The sequence below is a fragment of the Zingiber officinale genome, chromosome 2A (assembly GCF_018446385.1).
Source record: "Zingiber officinale cultivar Zhangliang chromosome 2A, Zo_v1.1, whole genome shotgun sequence".
NCBI classification, from domain to species: domain Eukaryota; kingdom Viridiplantae; phylum Streptophyta; class Magnoliopsida; order Zingiberales; family Zingiberaceae; genus Zingiber; species Zingiber officinale.
In genome coordinates this window covers 59,026,391-59,047,565 of record NC_055988.1, presented here as the reverse complement: position 1 = coordinate 59,047,565, position 21,175 = coordinate 59,026,391, and positions in this window count along the sequence as shown.

The window sequence follows — 21,175 nt, the reverse complement described above, 5'->3', positions numbered from 1 at the left end:
CGTTAGTGTGGACGTATACAAATTCAGCATTTGTAAGAGGAGGGTGTGACCCATTAATTTTATTATCTTGTCATCCTAACTTTATGAAAAAAAAATTAATAGTTGATTTCACTTTGGTCACACAAGACAATAGCAGTGACTCCGTTGGGGAGGATACTATTGAATGCGTCTAAGTGTATACTATTACTTGATACTAAGTCCATTAAATAGGATTGTGCCCCTTCAGTTGGAGAAGATCACACGCTCCTAAATAATTTCCTATAACCATCCATAAAAGGAAGTTTGATCTAGTGATCCGCAACAATCTCATCCGTTGTGGAGGGAGGCACTCAGAGCCAACACGCAGGCTTGTTGCATCACTTACAAACCAGTAATGGAGACCATGGGATTTATTAAAATCCCTCTCCCACTTAGTTATTTAAAAATGAGGATTTTTAACCTATCCTAGCATACATCACATGCATATATACATCACAGTAAATAAAAGCAATAAATTTGGAAATTAATTTTCCAACTATTATGGCATTTTCCATCACTGTCTTCAGTATGCTCCAACCCTAGCTGCTGCCATCTTTAGCCACCGCCATCAGGTCGAGTTGTTGCATCCATCTTGCTTCTTATTCTGCTGCGCCTCTGGTGCTCCAAAAGTACCACGCCTCGCAAGAATCCGATCCGCAACAAAAATAGAATTTTACATATATCGATCCTATATTCCATGAGGGAATGTACATGTATTTTAGATCGAACAAAAAATAAAATTCAAAAATAATACAGCTCCTGCTGTATTTTATACATACAATCATGCACACAAATAATGCCCTTGACATGTCCAAGGGTCCAATCACACACAATATCAATAAGCCATAATAGTTGGAGCCTGCAACTAAAGAGTTAGCACATCCTACTATTTTCCTGCCTAAATTATGTATGACATGTGCATAACCTATTTGAATTCTAAACACACAGAGGCAAACCCTAGCTCTGATACCAATTGTTGGTTAGTCCTAGGAAAACGTACCGGTTCTACTGTACAAAAATTTTTTGTACAAGTGTCGAACCTTTCCTTAAATAACCTATTGTGTTCTTTAGAAGTTAAATTAGGAATCGTAAACGGAACTTAACATCATTGATTCCAAATTTAACTTATCTGTTCTTAATGGTTTAGATTTGAATCCCAAGCGGAACTTAACACTATTGATTCAAATCTACCTAAGTTATTAATTCGATAAATATTAATTTTCAAAATTGGCTTCCAGGACTGCATGGCGAGGCACATGGCCTTCTTGGATATGGGAGCAACCACCACCGCCTAAGCAAAGCCTTTTAAGGAAAGCTAATATTTATTTCCTTAAATAACTCTAGGTTAACCAAAAAGAAAAATTGAATCACAAATTCGAAAAAGAAGAAAAGACAAAATCGAAAAATAAATTCGATAAACTAGATCTAATTGCCTCTTGTATTTAGAATTCTTACAAAGAAAATAACAAGTATAATGCGGAAGAAAACTACTAGTTATACCTTCTCTTTGTAAGCTAATAACCTCGAGATCTTCTGTCGTATTCCTTGCATCGCCTTGGACGTCATGTGGGCGACGATCCTCCAAGATGAACACCACCCAAATGAGTCCTTCCTCTTCTTCTAAAATTCGGCCACCACCACCACTAAGGAGAAGAGAGCAAAGGGAAAGGGAGAAGGGAAAGGGTCGGCCACCAAGTGATCTCCAAGCAAGAGAATAAGAGTTATATCTCATGAAGCCCCCTCACCCCTTCTTTTATATTACTTGCCCCAGGCAAATAAGGAAAAACTTTTTACAAAAAATAAAATCATCCAAGAGTTTTTCCTTTTCCCTTTTAATTTTTCCTTTTCTTTCCTCTTGATTGAATCAATCACCAAAATTAATTTTTTTGATGATTTTATATTTTTATTATGGCCGGCCCTTGCTTGGGCACCAAGCAAGTTGGTCGGCCACCTCATTAAGAGGAAAAAGGAATTATTTTTTTTATAAAATTTTACAAGAAAAATTCTTATAAAATTTTACAAGCTCTCTTTCCTAAAGTAGGAGTTAAAAAAGGAAAGTTTCTAAAAATTAAAACCATGTTTTAAAATTTAAAAACTCTCTTATAAAATTTCCATTTTTAACATGATGATAGAAAATTTTAATTTTAAAACTTATCTCCCTGTTTTTCTTAAACCATGAGGATGGTTAAAAAGGAAAGTTTTAAAACTTTTAAAACTCTCTATTAAAACATGTGGCCTAATTCAAATAAGGATAGTTTTAAAAATTAAAAATTCTCTTTTAAAACTTATAGTTTTCTACAAAGAGAAGATTTTAAAAATTCAAAAAAACCCTCCTATTTGAATTAATATTGGTTGGCCCCTACAAGCTTGATCACCAAGCAATAGGGTCGGCCCCTATAAGAGGATGTGGCCGGCCATTGCTTGGTCACCAAGCAATGGTCCGGCCCCCTTCTTGGACACCAAGAAGAGCCTTACATTTGGATGGACTTGAGGCTATAATGAGGCTATGACAGAGACCTAGAGAAGAAATTGGTTTTGGCCTTCCGATGAGCTTGAGTATCCCATGTTCGCACCGAACACACAAATCAAGTTCATCGATAATAACTCATTCCACTAGAGAGTTATTACCAAACTACCGCACCAATCCCAAATTACATTATGGGCTCCTTCTTATCATGAGTGTGTTAGTCTCCCTGTGTTTAAGATTACGAATGTCCATTAATTAAGTAAGTTACTAACAACTCACTTAATTAATATCTAGCTCCAAGAGTAGAACCACTCAACTTCATTGTCATGTCGGACTAGGTCCACCTGCAGGGTTTAACATGGCAATCCTTATGAGCTCCTCTTGGGGACATTCTCAAACTAGATAACTAGGACACAGATTCCTTCTATAATCAACAACACACTATAAGTAATATCATTTCCCAACTTATCGGGCATATTGATTTATTGAGCTAAACCTCACGCTTTGATAAGTCAAAGAAATAAATATTAAATATATTTGTTTGTTATTATATTACGATTAAGAGCACACACTTCCATAATAACTAAGATCTAGTTCTTTTACTAAGTCGGTACAAAAAGAACATACCTAAATGATCATACTTAATACACTTAAAGTGTATCAGTATAATTTATTAGTCAAGATAAATTAATACTTAATTACACTATGACTATACTGATAGTTTGTTCCTTTCTATCTTAGTCGCGAGCAACTGTTTATAATTTATAGAGAACCGACAACATGATCTTCTGAGTGTGACACCACACTCTATGTTGTCTACTATATAAATTAATTGAACAATTACATTTAATAAATAAATGCAAATATTGACCAATTTGATTCTTTTATTTCAACAAATAAATGTTAACAAAAGCTAGGCTTTTAGTATACACTCTAACACATACATCATGAGGAAGCATAAGCAACATAATTTAGGTCTAAAACTTTCTCTAACTCTCTTCATTCCTTTTGGCCGAAACCTAAAGGTAAGGTTCAAGTAATATAAGGCATGGAAACTTAACCTAACAATATATAGAAGATCATACATCATGAGGAAGCATAAGCAACATAATTTAGGTCTGAAACTTTCTCTAACCCTTTTAATTCCTTTTTGACCGAAACCTAAAGGTAAGGTTCTAGGTTTTTCTAGCAATATAAAGTTTGGAAACTTAATCTAACAATATATAGAATATCATACATCATGGGGAAGCATGAGCAACATAATTCAAGTCTAAAAACTTTCTCTAACCCTTTTCATTTCTTTTGGCCGAAACCTAAAGGTAAGGTTCTAGGTTTTTCAAACAATATAAGATATGGAAACTTAATCTAACAAGATATAGACTATCATACATCATGGGGAAGCATGAGCAACATAATTTAAGTCTAAAACTTTCTCTAACCTTTTTCATCTCTTTTTGGCCGAAACCTAAAGGAGATGGTTTCTAAATTTTTTTTTTTAAGCAACAAGTAGCATTAAACTTTTAATAACCATAGGTAACCTCAAATCCTTATCTTGGCCGAAACTTGCAAGGCAAGACCCTAGGTTTTTCAAGTAACCTTTAAGCATAAAGCATACGAAGCTACTTGTACTGCAGGTGAGGGAATACTTACCTCCTTTCGCTAAGGAACAATACCCTTGTTTGAGAAGTTTGCCTAGGAAGAAGACCCCCCTTTAGCTTGGTTTCGACAAATGAAGAAAATGGCTTGGGAATTTCGGTGGAAGAAGGAAGGAGGAGGAAGAAAGGAGAAAAAATGAAGTTTTCCTTTCCTTTCTCTTATTTATGCAAAATTGAAGGAAGAAGGCAAAACCATCTTCTCATTGGGAAGGAAGAAGGAAACTCAAACTTTTCCTTCTAAGTGAAGGGCCCTTCACTTTCACCACCCTTAACTACAATCTCCCTTCTCTTCTTAACAACACACCCCTGCTGGGGCTACTGGTTATCACTTGCACCCACTTACCAAGAGGTTCAAGGTTCAAACCTTGGTTAACCCTCTTTTTGGTTCTATTTTCTTTTAAAAATTTTTTGAAACAAATCTACATAAAGCCTATTCTAATCATGGGAAAACAAATTCATATAAAATTGCTAGGGATCCTATGGGTGTTACAATCCCCCATACCTCATTAAAGTTCGTCCTCGAACTTAAAATGACTCTGGGTACTTTTGGGTTGGAATAATACCTATAGTGATATTAAGGTGGCACAAGACTTCCTGCTGAGTGCATCGGCCACTTTGTTAGCTTTTCCCGGATGGTAGAAGATCTCGCAGTCATAGTCCTTGACCAGCTCGAGCCATCTGTGTTGTCTCATATTTAAGTCCTTCTATATGAAGAAATATTTCAGACTCTGGTGATCTGTATAAATCCTACACTGAGCTCCATATAGATAGTGCCTCCATATTTTGAGAGCAAAGACCACGGCTGCTAGCTTTAGGTCATGAGTGGGATAATTTCTTTCATGTTCCTTGAGTTACCTAGAGGCATAGGCATTTGTAGGTTGCTACTCGGAAAACCTAGAGGTTCCACTGTACAAAAATTTTGTACAAAGGTCTGAACCTTTTCCTAGCTACCATGTGTTCCTTTAAATTAAATTTTGGATCGCCTGCGGAACTTAACACGTTTGATCCAAAACTTAATCTATTTGTTCTTTTAGGTTTTGACTTGGATCTCCTGCGGAACTTAACACGTTCGACCCAAATCACCTTAAGTTATTAATTCCATTAAATATTAATTTCCATAATTGGTTCCCAGTACTGACGTGGCGAGGCACACGGCCTTCTTGGATATGGGAGCAACCACCACCGACTTGACAAAACCTTTTATAGAAAGCTAATATTTAATTTCCTAAAATAACTTTAGGTTAACCGAAAAGAACAATCAAATCACAAGGAAAAGAAAAAACAAAAGAACACAACATCGAAAAACATATTCGAAATTCTAGAATCGTAAGCCTCTTGTATTTGGTATTATTTCCATAAATAACTAGCATGATGCGGAAAGGAAAAATTACTAGTTATACCTTCTAAAAGACCTCTTGATCTTCTACCGTATTCCTCTTCTAACCTCGGACGTTGTGTGGGCAACGATCTTCCGAGATGAGAACCACCAAGCACCTTCTTCTTCCTTACAAGTTTCGGCCACCACAATTCTCCAAGAGAAGTAGAGGTCCGGCCACCACCACCAAGCTCCAAGGGATGGAAGAAACAAACCCACCTTTCTCGCCTTCGTCGCCTAGCTAGGACCGGCCACCATCAAGAGCTCGGAGAGATGTTGCCGCCGTCCATAAGAAGAGGGAGAAGCTAGGGCCGGCCACCAAGGAGGAAAAGAGAGGAGAAGAATAATAGAGTTGATCACCCATGAAGGCACCTCTACCCCTCTTTTATAATCCTTGGTCTTGGCAAATAAGGAAATTTAATTAAAAACTTCCTTAATTCTTTTGCCATGAAAAGAAAAATTTATTTAATTAAAACAATTTTCCTATTCTCAATTTACATGGTCGGCCACCATCAAGCTATAAACAAGGAGAGTTTTAATTAATTAAAACTTCCTAATTTGTCTCCGGAAATTTATAAAAAATTTCTCCAATAATTTTTCCCTTCATGGTGGATTATAAAAAGGAAATTTTATAAATTAAAATCTTTCTTTTAAACATGTGGATGATTTCCAAAAAGGAAAGTTATCTCTAAAAATTAAAATATCCTTTCAATCAACAAATAAGGAAAGATATCAAATCTTTTCTTAATCTTTTGTAGAAACTTATGAAAGAGAATATTTAATTTTTAAACTCTCTTTTAAATCATGAACATGGTTAAAAAAATAAAGTTTTCTCAAAATTAAAATCTACCTTTCAATCTACAAATAAGGAAAGATTTCAAATCTTTTCTTAATCTTTTGTAGAAAGCTATAAAAGGAAAGATTTAAATTTTAAACTCTCTTTTAAAACCATGGAATCCACATAAGAAAAATTTATAATTAAATCCTTTTTAATATAATGTGGTCGACCACCTAAGCTTGGGCTCCAAGCTATTGGCCAGCCACCTTAAGGCTCAACCTTTAGGCTTGGCCGGCCCTAAGCTTGAGCTTCAAGCTTGGCTTGGCCGACCCCTATTGGTTGGGTAAGAAGGTGGGTATGTGGTGGGTATAAATCTCTATATACAAGAGGCTACGATAGGGACCGAGAGGAGGAATTGGTTTTGGTCTCCCGATGAAATTAAGCATCCCGTGTTCGCCCCGAACACATAACTTAATTTCATCAATAATAATTCATTCCACTAAAGAACTATTATTGAACTACCGCACCAATCCCAAATTACATTTTGGGCTCCTTCTTATCATGAGTGTGTTAGTCTCCCTGTGTTTAAGATATCGAATGTCCACTAATTAAGTGAGTTACTGACAACTCATTTAATTAATATCTTAGTCCAAGAGTAGTACCACTCAACCTTATCATCATGTCGGACTAGGTCCACCTGCAGGGTTTAACATGACAATCCTTATGAGCTCCTCTTGAGGACATTATCAACCTAGTATCTCTAGGACACAGTTTCCTTCTATAATCAACAACACACACTATAAGTGATACCATTTCCCAACTTATCGGCCTTATTGATTCATCGAACTAAATCTCACCCATTGATAAATTAAAGAAATAAATATCAAATATATGTGCTTGTTATTATATTAGGATTAAGAGCACACACTTCCATAATAACCGAGGTCTTTGTTTCTTTATAAAATCAGTACAAAAGAAACGACCTCAAATGGTCCTACTCAATACACTCTAAGTGTACTAGTGTAATTATACAGTCAAGATAAACTGATACCTAATTACACTACGACCTTCTAATGGTTTGTTCCTTTCCATTTTGGTCGTGAGCTACTGTTTATAATTTATAAGGTACTGATAACATGATCCTCTGTGTGTGACACCACACACCATGTTATCTACAATATAAATTAATTGAACAACTACATTTATCATAAATGTAGACATTTGACCAATGTGATTCTTATTACTAGATAAATGTTTATACCAAAAGCTAGGCTTTTAGTATACACCCTAACAATCTCCCACTTATACTAAAAGACTAAGCTGCCATATCTGCTGCCATACATCTGATTCCTAACCCTTCAACATGTCCATCAAAAGCTCTTGCCTTAAGGACCTCGGTGGAAGGATCTATAGGTCATCACCTGATGCAATCTAGGCAGCAACAACTTCTCCTCGTTTATACGATTTCTCGTATTGGGTGGTACTTGCGCTCTATTGTGTTTACTTGCCTTTATAGACTTATGGTTTCTTCGAGTTTGCTACTGCACCAATATTATTACAATAAATTGTAATAATCTTTGGACAAACCAGAAATCATATCTAAGTCTATCTTGAGATTATTGAGTCATTCAGCTTTTATAGCTACCTCAGAGGCTTGCCATATACTAAGCTTCTATGGTGGAGTCCAGAAAAACACCTATGCTTATCACTCTTCCATAGTTATGACTTTACCTCCTAAAGTAAACACAAAACCCCGAGGTTGACTTATTATTGTCCCTATCCGATTGGATGTCAAAATCCATGCAACCCACAAGGACCAAATTAACTGTCTTGTAAGCTAGCATATAATCTCTAGTGCCTCTAAGGTACTACAATATATGCTTTATCGCAGTCCACTGTCCTTGTGTTACTTTGATATCTGCTAACTATGCCTTTGGCAAAACAGATTTCTGATCTCGTACATAGCATACATTAGGCTTCCAACAGCCGTAGCATAAAGAACTGCCTTTATTTCCTTTATCTCCTTTGATGTCTACAGAGACATATCTTTAGATAAAGTTACTCCATCCTTAAAAAGTAAGAAACCTTTCGAGGAGTTTTGCATGCTTAAAACGAGCAAGGATTTTCCGATGTATCAAGCTTGGGATAAGTAAAATATATTTTTCTTTCGATCCCTTATTATTTTGATCTCAAAAATATATACATTCTCCCAAGTCCTTTATATCGAATTATTTGGACAACCATACCCTTACTTCTGACAACATTTTGATATTGTTTCCAACTACCAAAAATGTTATCTACGTATAGTACAAGAAATACCACCACGCTTCCATCACACCTTTTGTATACACAAGACTTATCCAGTTACTAAATAAATCCATAGATCTGGATTACTTTGATAAACCGGATGTTCCAAGACCTTGAAGCTTTGCCTCAGTCCATAGACTGATTGAGCTTACACAAGATGCTCTTAGCCCTTTGCAATGAACCCTTCTGGTTGCTTTATATGGATGCTTTTTTCAAAACTTCCATTAAGGAATGTTGTCTTGACATCCTCTTGCCAAATAGATAAAAGAATCCGGATAGACTTAAGCATGACTACCAGTGAAAAAGTTTCCTTTTTCATCAAGCCTTGCTTTGAAAGTTACTACCTTCCTGTCTATCCCTCTTTTCCTATTATAGACCTTTTTACACCCAACGGCTTTTACACCATTTGGTGATTCTACAAGCTTCCAGATTTTATTAGAATACATATATTCTAATTCTTTTATTCATTACTCTTTGCCAAGATGCTGCATCTTTATCTTGGAGTGCTTCATCATATGACCGGAGATCAGGTTCATGCCCTCCAGGGATCGAGTCCAAAAACTCTCCCAAAACATGAACCTATTTAGGTTGCATAACAACCCTCCCACTACAATAAGACACTTTCTGTAATTGTGTATCAATTTGTGATACGTGTTGCAGTTTTCTTATGGTATCTCATCTTGTACAGTTGGTACTAGGTTAGACATGTCCTTTATTATTTCCTTAAGAACAAATTTACTTATGAGCACGTGGTTCATTATATAGTCCTTTTCTAAAAAAAACAGTCATTGATGCTAACAATGACCTTCTGATTTTTAAGACTATAAACCTACTTTTGTTTATCTAGGATAACTTACAAACAAGTGAACTCCTATCCAACTTATCATTGTCTCTCTTTAACATATGTGCTGGATTACCCGAATCCGAATATGCTTCAAAATAGGTTTTCACCTATTCAGCAATTCTATATGAGTAGAGAGTTCTAACTTGGAAGGTACTATGTTCACTTTCGTTATCAGAGTTTATCCTTAAAACAAATTTGGTAATTTTCTAAATAACTCATCATCTATCTAATTATTTCCATAAGAGTCCTAAACCTTCCTTTTCCTACACCATTCTGTTGGGGTGTACCAGGTGCAGTTAGTTTGGATTGAATCCCTACTTCTGATAAATGACTCCTAAATTCTCCCAAGAGGTACTTGCCACTACGATCTTCCATAGTGACTTTTTACTTTAACATTTCACCGCATCAACCTTGTACTCTTTGAACTAATCAAAGTACTTAGTCTTGCGGTACATTAAGTAAATTTATTTGTATCTTGAATAGTTGTCTATAAAATAGACAAAATATTCAATACTACCTCTTGTCTGGATAGTCATAGGATCACACAAATCAGAATGAACCGATTTCAACATATCTTTGACTCCATACCCCTTGGACTTAAAAGCTTCTTGGTTATTTTCCTTCCAAGTAAGACTCGCAGGTTGGAAATATTTCCACTACCAATGAACCCAAAAGTTCATTAGTTACCAATGAATCCTACTCAAGTATAACCTAGCTTTTAGATGCCAAAGATATAATTGGTTCATTTCCGAAGGTTGCTTTCTCTTAAAATTAGAAGATGTGTTACTAATTTCCATTTGTTGCATCGTGGGAGTTATTGGATTATAAATTATCAACCATCATACCAGAATAGATAACTTCCCTATTTTTCTTGATAACAACTTTGTTATCAAAATAGACACAATATCTATAATAGTTTAGAAACTGAAATCAGGTTCTTTCTAAACTTGGTACGTAAAGACAATTACTTATAATCCATATTTTATTCTTATCAAAGGATAAACATCTCCCACTGCAATAGCTACCACTTTTACAGTAGTGCCCATGTGGACGGTGATTTACCTTTCATTTAGTTGTCAGGTTTCCTGGAACCCTGCAATGAATTACAGACATGATTAATGGCATCTTGTATCTACACTCCAGGTACCGGTAGATAACTCCACTAAACATGTATCAACTAATGAATAAAATACACCTCTATTATTCTTAGTTCTAAAAAGACAGTCTACCTTAATGTCCAAATCCTATTTCCAATCAATTATAATTGGGGCCACTAAGTCTATCCTAAAGTATATCAGCTAGGGATTGACCATCATCCTAAGAATCACAAAAATATTTGGTTAAGACCAACTCCTTAAAAATCCCCATGAATTTTGTATGCCACGTTAGTGTGGACGTATACAAATTCAAAGAGGAAATTTTATTATTTAATTTTATTATCTCGTCATCCTTACTTTATGACGAATAAAATTAATAGTTGATCTATCTTTAATCAAATATTTGGTCAAGACTCTAAATTTAAAATAATATTGATTCCTCTAACAATACTATTTAAATTTACCAACACCTCAAAACACCGTGAATTTTGCATGCCACGTTAGTGTGGACGTATACAAAATTAACATTTGTAAGAGGAGGGTTTTACCCATTAACTATCTTGTCAACGTAACTTTATGACAAATAAAATTATCTCAAACACCGTTAATTTTGTATGCCACATTAGTGTGGACGTATACAAAATCAATCATTTGTAAGAGGGGTTTTAACCCTTTAATTTTATTATCTTGTCAACCTAGTTTTATGACAAATTAATAGTTGGTCTCATTTGGTCACACAAATAATAGCAGTGACTCCGATGGGGAGGATACTATTAGATGTGTCTAAGTGTATACCATTACTTGACACTAAGTCCATTAATAAGATTATGCCCCTTCCGTTGGGGAAGATCACACGCTCTTAATTAACTTTCTCTAGTCATCCAAAAATGGAAGTCTGTTCTAGTGATCTGCACACAAGCTCATCCGTTATGGAGGAAGGCACTCAGAGCCAACGCGCAAGCTTGTTTGCATCACTTACAAACCAGTAATAGAGACCATAGGATTTACTTAAAAATCCCTCTCCCACTTAGTTATTTATAAATGAGGAATTTTTAACTATGCTAGCCTACTAAACTTGTAAACTAACATGCACACAAAGCACAATATAAAAGCAATAAATAGAAAATCTAATTTTCAACTATTATGGCTTTTATCTCTAGTTGTCCTCCGTGTGTTGTCATCCCAAGCTGCTGCCATATTTGGCCACCGCCACCGGGTCTAGCTGTCGCATCCATCTTGCTCCTAGTTCTGCTGCGCCTCTGGTCCTTAGAAGGTTCCACGCTTTGCAAGATTCGATCCGCGACATAAATAGAATTTTACATTTTGATCCTATATTCCATAAAAGGAATGTACATGTATCTAGATCAAAAATAAAATCCTAATAAATCTAAATACAGCTCCTGCTGTATTTTATAATACAATCATGCACACACATATAAATGCCCTTGACATGTCCAAGGACAATCACACACATAAAACTATAAGTCATAATAGTTGGATCCTGCGTCCACAAAGTTAGCACATCCTACTATTATCCCGCCTAAATTATGTATGACATGTGCATAATTAAACTAAATACCAAATACCGTGAAGCGGGTACTTGATGGTTGCTACTCGAAAAACCTAGAGGTTCCATTGTACAAAGGTCTGAACCTTTTCCTAGCTACCATGTGTTCTTTTAAATTAAATTTTGGATCGCCTGCGGAACTTAACACGTTTGATCCAAAACTTAATCTATTTGTTCTTTTAGGCTTTGACTTGGAACTCCTGCGGAACTTAACACGTTCGACCCAAATCATCTTAAGTTATTAATTCCATTAAATATTAATTTCCATAATTGGTTCCCAGTACTGACGTGGCGAGGCATACGGCCTTCTTGGATATGGGAGCAACCACCACCGACTTGAAAAAACCTTTTATAGAAAGCTAATATTTAATTTCCTAAAATAACTTTAGGTTAACCGAAAAGAACAATCAAATCACAAGGAAAAGAAAAACCAAAAGAACACAACATCGAAAAACATATTCGAAATTCTAGAATCGTAAGCCTCTTGTATTTGGTATTATTTCCATAAATAACTAGCATGATGCGGAAAGGAAAAATTACTAGTTATACCTTCTAAAAGACCTCTTGATCTTCTACCGTATTCCTCTTCTAACCTCGGACGTTGTGTGGGCAACGATCTTCCGAGATGAGAACCACCAAGCACCTTCTTCTTCCTTACAAGTTTCGGCCACCACAATTCTCCAAGAGAAGTAGAGGTCCGGCCACCACCACCAAGCTCCAAGGGATGCAAGAAACAAAACCACCTTTCTCTCCTTCTTCTCCTAGCTAGGACCGGCCACCATCAAGAGCTCCAAGAGAGGTTGCCGCCGGCCATAAGAAGAAGAGAAGAGGAAGAAGCTAGGGCCGGCCACCAAGGAGGAAAAGAGAGGAGAAGAATAATAGAGTTGATCACCCATGAAGGCACCTCTACCCCCTCTTTTATAATCCTTGGTCTTGGCAAATAAGGAAATTTAATTAAAAACTTCCTTAATTCTTTTGCCATGAAAAAAAAAATTTATTTAATTAAAAACAATTTTCCTATTCTCAATTTACATGGTCGGCCACCATCAAGCTATAAACAAGGAGAGTTTTAATTAATTAAAACTTCCTAATTTGTCTCCAGAAATTTATAAAAAAATTTCTCCAATAATTTTCCCTTCATGGTGGTTAATAAAAAGGAAATTTTATAAATTAAAATTCTTCTTTTAAACATGTGGATAATTTCCAAAAGGAAAGTTATCTCTAAAAATTAAAATCTCTTTTCAATCTACAAATAAGGAAAGATATCAAATCTTTTCTTAATCTTTTGTAGAAACTAATAAAAGAGAATATTTAATTTTTAAACTTCTCTTTTAAATTATTATCATGGTTAAAAAGGAAAGTTTTTCTTAAAAATAAAATCTCCTTTCAATCTACAAATAAGGAAAGATTTCAAATCTTTTCTTAATCTTTTGTAGAAAGCTTTTAAAAGGAAAGATTTAATTTTTAAACTCTCTTTTAAAACTATGATATCCACATAAGAAATAATTTTAATAAAAAATCCTTTTTAATATGATGTGGCCGACCACCTAAGCTTGGGCCCAAGCTATTGGCCGACCACCAACTTTAGGCTTGGCCGGCCCTAAGCTTGAGCTTTAAGCTTAGCTTGGCCGGCCCCTATTGGTTGGGTAAGAAGGTGGGTATGTGGTGGGTATAAATCTCTATATACAAGAGGCTACGATAGGGACCGAGAGGAGGAATTGGTTTTGGTCTCCCGATAAAATTAAGCATCCCGTGCTCGCCCCGAACACACAACTTAATTTTATCAATAATAATTCATTCCACTAGAGAACTATTATTGAACTACCGCACCAATCCCAAATTACATTTTGGGCTCCTTCTTATCATGAGTGTGTTAGTCTCCCTGTGTTTAAGATATCGAATGTCCACTAATTAAGTGAGTTACTGACAACTCATTTAATTAATATCTTAGTCCAAGAGTAGTACCACTCAACCTTATCATCATGTCGGACTAGGTCCACCTGCAGGGTTTAACATGACAATCCTTATGAGCTCCTCTTGAGGACATTATCAACCTAGTATCTCTAGGACACAGTTTCCTTCTATAATCAACAACACACACTATAAGTGATACCATTTCCCAACTTATCGGCCTTATTGATTCATCGAACTAAATCTCACCCATTGATAAATTAAAGAAATAAATATCAAATATATGTGCTTGTTATTATATTAGGATTAAGAGCACACACTTCCATAATAACCGAGGTCTTTGTTTCTTTATAAAATCAGTACAAAAGAAACGACCTCAAATGGTCCTACTCAATACACTCTAAGTGTACTAGTGTAATTATACAGTCAAGATAAACTGATACCTAATTACACTACGACCTTCTAATGGTTTGTTCCTTTCCATTTTGGTCGTGAGCTACTGTTTATAATTTATAAGGTACTGATAACATGATCCTCTGTGTGTGACACCACACACCATGTTATCTACAATATAAATTAATTGAACAACTACATTTACCATAAATGTAGACATTTGACCAATGTGATTCTTATTACTAGATAAATGTTTATACCAAAAGCTAGGATTTTAGTATACACCCTAACAGCAATGACCTTGCCGTTCTACATGAGTACAGCTCCAAGTCCAAATCTGGAAGCGTCACTATACATATCGAAACTTTCGCTACTTCTCGGAAGAGTGAGGATTGGAGCATTGGTCAGTCTCCTTTTCAATTATGTGAAACTCTTCTCGCAATCATCTGTCCATTCATACTTCTTTTTTTTCCTGGTGAGAGCTGTCATAGGGGCTACAATTCTAGAGAAGCCCTCTACGAACTTCCTGTAATAGCCTGCTGGTCCTAGAAAACTTCTGATTTCGCTGGCATTCTTTGGTCTGTTCCAGTTGCTTACGGCTTCAATCTTGATTGGGTCTACCATTACTCCGTCCTTGGAGATAACATGGCCCAAAAAGGATACTCGATCTAGCCAAAACTCGCATTTGGAGAATTTCACATACAGCTATTTCTCCCGAAGAATCTGCAATACTATGTCTAGGTGTTCGGCATGCTCTTCTTGGGTTCTCGAATAGATGAGGATATCATCAATGAAAACGATCACAAATTTGTCGAGAAATGCCGAGAATACCCGATTCATCAGGTCTATAAACAGAGCAGGAGCATTCGTCACTCCGAAGGGCATAACTATGAACTCATAGTGTCCGTATCTTGTTCGGAAAGCCGTCTTGGGTATATCATCTTGTTTCACTTTAACTTGATGATAGCCAGACCTCAAGTCAATCTTGGAGAAGACGGTGGCACCTTTTAACTAGTTGAACAAGTCATCAATTCGTGGTAGAGGGTATCGATTCTTGATCGTCACTTTATTTAGCGCTCTGTAGTCTATGCACATTCGCATAGACACATCTTTCTTCTTCACAAACAGTACTGGAGCTCCCTATGGAGAGTGACTAGGGTGGATGAGTCCCTTGTTGAGTAACTCTCGTAGCTGTTCCGGAAGTTCCTTCAATTCAGTCGGCGCTATACGGTAAGGTGCCTTAGAGATCGGTTTAGTACCAGGAATCAATTCGATCTCAAATTCAACTTCTCTATCGGGGGCTAACCCTGGTAGTTCATCGGAAAATACCTCTGGGTAGTTGCACACAACTCTGACATCTTCCCGCTTCTAGTCCTCTGCTTGAGTGGTATTGACTACATGTGCTAGAAATCCAGTGCATCCGCGGTCTAACATCTTTTGTGCCCTTAAGGCTGATAAGAATTTCTTAGTTTCTTTCCTTGGCTCTCCACTGAATTCAAACATTAGTTCTACTTCAGGCCGAAAGACCACTTTTCTTTTACGGTACTCGATTGAAGCCCTGTACTTATTTAGGAAATCCATGCCCAATATAATGTCATAATCCTGCATGTCAAGCACTATCAGATCACAATAGAGCTCTTTGTCTGCAATTCTGATAGGTGCGGCTCGCAACACATGAGTAGATGGCATCACTTCTCCTGAAGGCAGGGTTGTTAAGAACACGCAATCTAAAGCTTGCGGTGGCATGTCTATCTTCCTTGTGAAAGATGTAGAGACGAACGAGTGCGTTGCCCCAGTATCAAATAATGCAGTAGCATGTTGACTGAAAATATATATCTGACCTATGACAACTGTAGAAGCATTCGCCACGTCTTCTTTGGTGAGAGAGAAAATCATAGCATTCATTGTAACTGGAGGGGCTTCCAATCTTCCTTGGCTTATCGAAGTCCCTTCTATAGCAGTCTACATCTGGTGTAGCTGTGGGGGAGCACCTCTGATCTGGACATACTGCTGAGGAGGTGTCTGAACCTGAGTAGGGTAGTCTCTGGCTCTATGCCCTTCCAGTCCACAATTGTAGCACCTATTTGTGCCCATACGGCATACTCCAGGATGCTTCTTTCCACATATGGTACACTGAGGGAACATAGGTTGCTTGTTCGCTGGACCACCCTTAGTGTCATTCCATTGCTTTCTCTTGCCACTGTGGTTTCCTTTCCAGCTGGCACTGGTGCTTTGAGATTTCTGTCCTCCCGACTGGGCTTGACTCTTGCCCTTGTTCAGTGCCTTCAAGTAATGTTTGGTGATCAGGGCACTGCTGATTAGCTCTTCTGCGGTTTGCGGTCTATTAACTCCGCCGGCCACATTCAGGGTTATCTCGGGTCTGAGCATCTTCAGCATGAGTCTGACCCTCTCTCTTTCTGTACTGACCAGCTCTAGGCATAGGCACGCTAGTCGGTTGAATCTCTTCACAGCTTCATTAACTGATAGGTCACCTTGCCAGAACTCAGTGAACTCGTCATAGTGCTTGTTGGTCACACGCATGTGGAAGAATTCTTCGAAAAATTTAGTTTTGAAGTCTGTCCATCGCATTTGATTCACTTGTCTCTTTGCTTTAACTCTGTCCCACCACATTCTGACATCTCCCGTAAGACAGAACGATGCACACTTGACTTTCTCATGTTCAGGCCAGTCCAATAGCTCTACTATACTCTCTATAGTCTTGAACCAGGCTTGAGCGTCCCATGGTTCACAATTTCCAGAGAAGGCTTCCGGCTTCAGCCTCTGCCACTGAATCAGGTACGCCTCCTGTTGGACCCCTGGAGCAGGGCCCACGGGTGGTACTGGTATAGCCGTATGTACGACTAGCATCGTATTCTGATTCACTAGTGGGGTAGTCCCCTGTTGATTCATCAGAGCATTAATCACCTGCTGATGTTCTGTAACCTGACGCTGGAGCTCGGTAACTACATGTATCAGATCAGGTGGGGGTACTGTCTCATCAGCTCTGGTATTGCGTCTTCTAGTCATTCTTATTTTCATCAACGACAATAAGGCTAGCATAAGATTACCATTCTAACCTATATTCATGCATACTTAGACTAAAGCAGTCCTTATCATAATTAAAAGAATAGAGTAGGCATGCATAATTAGATTAAAGCATTCCTTATCCTACATAAAAGAAATAGAGTAGGCATAGAAATTCTTACTTGGAGCGGCAAGATGGAGGCTTGATGTGTGTGTAGTGGAAAGGCAGACCTGCTCTGATACCAAATTGTAACGCCCACCCCTCAGCTGCTTACGAAGGACGGGGTTACTTGAAACATAAAACATAAAAACATACATACATGCGTATATGGCAGCAGAAGCAAGTAGATGAAACTACATATAAACAAAAACTAATAATCATGATCATATTAATGTTATCATAGAAGCATGTCCATTATCATAAAGCATACTAACATGGAACATGGAAACAAAAGTTCATAATGAGTATGCACCATCAAAAGCATCATGTAGCAAAATAGGATCACATGTAAAGTTTTAAAACATATAAGCATAAAGCAGATCTATTCCACCATGTCACTGCCACACACATCCTTACCCTTCCTGCTACTCCCCTTTTGGTTTAACCATTCTTTTCCTTTATCTGCAGTACAAGGGAAATTAAACTATAAGCACATAGGCTTAGTAAGATTCTTTCCTACTGACAAAACATGAATCATGCATTTAACATAAAGTAGTATTCCTTTAACCGTCATCTAGGTATAACATTCGCATGCTAGCATAAAGTAGTATCATACTCATTTAAGCAAATCATAACATAGCATATGAGAGCATATACATAAAGTAATAGCATGATCATCTAGGCATCATAAACATGTTTCCAAAAGCATTTCACTAAAGCATAAAGGAAACCATTTAGCAAGAATAAGTATATGCAAGATGTCCTTTTAAAACATGTATCATGAAATGAGTAGATGCAAGATGTCCTTTTGAAAACATATATCATATAAGTACTTAAACAAAATCTCAACATGAGGGCCTGGCTTTGTACCACATACATGAATTTACGCGCATCCTAAATAGATCCGAGGTAGCTAATCTCAAACCTATTAGGAACTAGGCTCGTTTCCTTGACCATCGACCTAGGGGCACTTAGGAGCTCATCCCTTACTAGGCCCGTTTCTTTGACCATCGACCTAGGGGCAACTTAGGAGCTCATCCCCGGTACAAGCCATACAAAGTAAAATAGCATATCATGTTTCTTATCATATCATGGCATATCATGTTCTTGTCATATCATAACATATCATGTTCTTGTCATATCATGAAGAGTGCTCTTAATCCCAACTTAAGGGAAGCATCTCTTAGGCTTTTCATCATACATAAACCTTGCATAAACATAACATGATAACATAAAGTGCACATAACATATAGCATATCGTAGAGAAAACACAACATGATGGCATAAGTGCACATAACATATATCATATCATAAGGAAAAAATAACATGATGGCATAAGTGCACATAACATATAACATGGTGACATAAAATCCATATCACATCATAAGGAGTCATTATCATGCATGATTGGGGTTTTGAACTTCCTACAAACCTTAACTCATGATTTGGCCGAAACATATGAGCATGAATAATAGATTCCCAAGCAACATAAAACATGAAATCAATAGCCTAAGTTCTCATAATACATAACATAACATGTGGGACCTATTAAGAACCCTAGGTAGCTCCTTAACGTAAATCCCTTGTCTTGGCCGAAACATGTAAGCATGATTCTAGTTTTCTTCTAACAACTTAAAGCATAAAAATTTTACACCATGCATAGTATAGCAAATGAGACTCTTAGTAGGCATAGATGAGGTTCTAACCCTAATGTTCAATCTTGGCCGAAACCTCTAGAAGTATAATTCTAATTTTTTTTTTTTTTTTTTTTTTTTTGCAACATAAGGCATGGAAACTTAAACTAACACTATCAAGAAGATCATACATCATGAGGAAACATAAGCAAACATAATTTAGGTCTAAAGACTTTCTATAACTTTTTCATTTCTTTGGCCGAAACCTAAGGGTAAGGCTTTAGGTTTTTAATGTAACATAAGGCATGGAAACTTAGACTAACATTATATAGAAAGTCATTCATCATGAGGAAGCATAAGTGGACATAATTTAGATCTAAAACTTTCTCTAACCCTTTTCATTCCCTTTGGCCGAAACCTAAAGGTAAGGTTCTAGGTTTTTCAAGCAATATAAGGCATGGAAACTTAACCTACCAATATATAGAAGATCATACATCATGAGGAAGCATAAGCAACATAATTTAGGTCTAAAACTTTCTCTAACCCTCTTCATTCCTTTTGGCCGAAACCTAAAGGTAAGGTTCAAGTAATATAAAGCATGGAAACTTAACCTAACAATATATAGAGGATCATACATCATGAGGAAGCATAAGCAACATAATTTAGGTCTAAAACTTTCTCTAACCCTTTTAATTCCTTTTTGACCGAAACCTAAAGGTAAGGTTCTAGGTTTTTCTAGCAATATAAAGTATGGAAACTTAATCTAACAATATATAGAATATCTATCATACATCATGGGGAAGCATGAGCAACATAATTCAAGTCTAAAAACTTTCTCTAACCCTTTTCATTTCTTTTGGCCTAAACCTAAAGGTAAGGTTCTAGGTTTTTCAAGCAATATAAGATATGGAAACTTAATCTAACAAGATATAGACTATCATACATCATGGGGCAGCATGAGCAACATAATTTAAGTCTAAAACTTTCTCTAACCTTTTTCATCTCTTTTTGGCCGAAGCCTAAAGGAGATGGTTTCTAAATTTTTTTTTTTTTTTAAGCAACAAGTAGCATGAAACTTTTAACAACTATAGGTAACCTCAAATCCTTATCTTGTCCGAAACTTGCAAGGCAAGACCCTAGGTTTTTCAAGTAACCTTTAAGCATAAAGCATACGAAGCTACTTGTACCGCAGGTGAGGGAATACTTACCTCCTTTCGCTAAGGAACAATACCCTTGTTTGAGAAGTTTACCAAGGAAGAAGACCCCCCTTTAGCTTGGTTTCGGCAAATGAAGAAAATGGCTTGGGAATTTCGGTGGAAGAAGGAAGGAGGAGGAAGAAAGGAGAAAAAATGAAGTTTTCCTTTCCTTTCTCTTATTTATGCAAAAATGAAGGAAGAAGGCAAAACCATCTTCTCATTGGGAAGGAAGAAGGAAACTCAAACTTTTCCTTCTAAGTGAAGGGCCCTTCACTTTCACCACCCTTAACTATAATCTCCCTTCTCTTCTTAACAGCACACCCCTGCTGGAGCTACTGGTTATCACTTGCACCCACTTACCAAGAGGTTCAAGGTTCAAACCTTGGTTAACCCTCTTTTTGGTTCTATTTTCTTTTAAAATTTTTTTGAAACAAATCTACATAAAGCCTATTCTAATCATGGGAAAACAAATTCATATAAAATTGCTAGGGATCCTATGGGTGTTACATTGTGGAGGCATTTTATGCGTAACTCGAAGAAGCTGAAGTTGTTCGTTGTGTTATTCTGCAGATTCTGGTTGAGGCTCCTTAAATAGGTCATTCCGAGCGCCCAGAACCCCTCCGGACGCCTAGACCACGTGGCTCGGCCACTCCGCGTGCGCCACATCAACTGCTCGATAATTTTTGGGTTCGAGGCACCCGGACCAACTCTAGGCGCCTAGACCAGCAGGGGCGCCCGGAATAGCTGGG